This window comes from Cebus imitator, unplaced genomic scaffold, assembly GCF_001604975.1.
Source record: "Cebus imitator isolate Cc_AM_T3 unplaced genomic scaffold, Cebus_imitator-1.0 Scaffold287, whole genome shotgun sequence".
NCBI classification, from domain to species: Eukaryota; Metazoa; Chordata; class Mammalia; order Primates; family Cebidae; genus Cebus; species Cebus imitator.
The window spans coordinates 598,349-600,916 of NW_016107602.1; positions in this window are offsets into that span (position 1 = coordinate 598,349).

Genomic DNA, 2,568 nt, shown 5'->3' on the forward strand with positions numbered 1-2,568 from the left:
AAAAAAAAAGGAAAATAAAAGAAATAAAAAGCTGGCTATTTAAATAAAAATCTACTGGGTCAAAAATTTTTTTTCCTAAAAAGTTTTCTGTAAAAGACCATAAAATGTGAGCTAAATTTCTGTATTTTCTGTAAAGTTCTTTTATATGATTTTATTCCAGGGTAGCCACCCATATTGCAGATAGTTTATCTCATCCAAGTTTTAAATCTGGTTACGTGACACTACCTCTAGACACCACCCAGCACTTCCCTTTTCTGGAAAACAACAAAACATCTAAATTTTCAAAAATTTTGCTAGAGCCTTTCAACAGGCTCTTAAACAATTAGAATTTGCTTCTGACCAGCTAAATTTTTGATGAAAACTTAACACTCTCAAGTCTAGTGAATCCATCTTGCAAAAGATCACACTAAACAGCCACTTAATTCTTATGATTTGTTTATCCATAAAATACTAAAAGTACTAATGGGAGTAAAAATAAAACATCAATACCAGTAAGGCACAAGTTACTATGTGAAAGTGAATTGAACTGCCACAGAAATCACTCTTAAATTCTGAGCTGAATTCATTTTAACTTTCAGAGATGAATTGTAAAAGATCTAATCTAAGGCCAGGCGTAGTGGCTCAGACTTGAAATCCCAGCACTTTGGGAGGCCGAGGAGGGCAGATCATGATGTTAGGAGTTGGAGACCAGCCTGTCCAATATGGTGAAACCCCATTTCTACTAAAAAATACAAATATTAGCCAGGCGTGGTGGCACACACCTGTAGTCCCAGCTACTTGGGAGGCTGAGGCAGGAGAATCGCTTGAATCCAGGAGGCGGAGGTTTCAGTGAACTAAGATCATGCTACTGCACTACAGCCTGGGCAACAGAGTGAGACTCCATCTCAAGGAAAAAAAAAAAATCTAATCTAAGCAGAAGCATCTGACAATCTGCTTTCCCACTCCCAGGCAAAATCCAATTCATATTTCTCAGCACAAAAGACAAAAACAATCTCATAGTGTGTATGTGAAGAGATTGATCTAAAGATTCTATGCTTATGTTGTATATATATAAACTCAGAAAGCTGTGGAATCTACCGTAAATCTGAAAAATATACAACATTTATTACAAAAAAGAATGTAAAAACTCCTCTAAGTTTCATTAGTGAACCATCATGACTACATAATGTATATTTTGATGCATTTATTTGGCTTTTGTTACTGGACTATTTATTGTGGAGATGAACATTTCAGTAGGTCTGTTTTCTACGTTTAACATCAAGGGCAGAGGCTCTTTTTATTAACTGTATTTAGCATCATGCACAGTAAATTCCAGTATATTCTGGAATAGGCTTTGGATATAAACTATTCAGATTGTCTTTACTTTCTATTTGAGACAAGTGCCCTGCTCTGTCACCCAGACTGGAGTGCTTATTGCAGCCTTATCCTCCAGGGCTGACATAATCCTCCCACCTCAGCCTCCCGAGTAGCTGGGACAACAAATACATGACACCATGCCCAGCAAATTGTAGAGATGGGGTTTCTCTATGTTGCCCAGGTTGGTCTCAAACTCCTGGTCTCAAGCAATCCACATGCTTTGGCCTCCCAAAATGCTGGGATTATAGACGTCAGCCACCACGCCCAGCTATCTGGTTCTTAACTGATCCTTAAATCCTAAAGCAAAAAAGAACAAATCTGGCCAGGTGCAGTGGCTCACGCCTGTAATCCCAACACTTCGGGAGGCTGAGGCAGGCGGATCACCTGAAGTCAGGAGTTCGAGACCAGACTGACCAACGTGAAGAAACCCCGTTCTACTAAAGATACAGAATTAGCTGGGCATGGTGGTGTGCGCCCGTAATCCCAGCTACTCAGGAGATTGAGTCAGGAGAATCACTTGAACCCAGGAGGCAGAGTTTGCAGTGAGCTGAGATTGTGCCACTGCACTTCAGCCTGGGTAACAAGAGTGAAACTCCATCTCAAAAAAAAAAAAAAAGAAGAGCAAATCCAGGAAAGGACACCTTCAGACAGACCAGATGACTCATTGTTGGGTGTTGTCCAGAAAGCAATCTGTTGAATTTCAAGGACTGGAGACTGGTTGTACGTTTTGGGGAGAAACTGGTTATCCCAGTGATGGAATGCCTTAATGCAAAATTTCCCTAAAGCTTCAAGCTCCTCTTTCGGAGTCTGTTTTAGAATTTTACTAACTCACAGAAAACAACCACATTTATGATGTGATACAGGGAGTAGCCTGGAAAGCACTTTCCTAATACTGCCTAGAACCCCATTTTAAGCAAGAGTTGAAACTAGGATGAAATAATTATCCTATCTGGGAAGGCTGGGTGTGGTGGCTCAGGCCTGCAATCAAGAAAAGCAGAGATGGGGCATGGCGGCTCATGCCTGTAATCCTAGTGCTTTGAGAGGCTGAGGTAGAAGGATGGATAGAGGAGTTCAAGATCAGCTTGGACAACACAGTGAGACCCTGTCTCTTTTTTTTTTTTTTTTTTTTTGAGACGGAGTTTCGCTCTTGTTACCCAGGCTGGAGTGCAATGGCGCAATCTCGGCTCACTGCAACCTCTGCCTCCTGGGTTC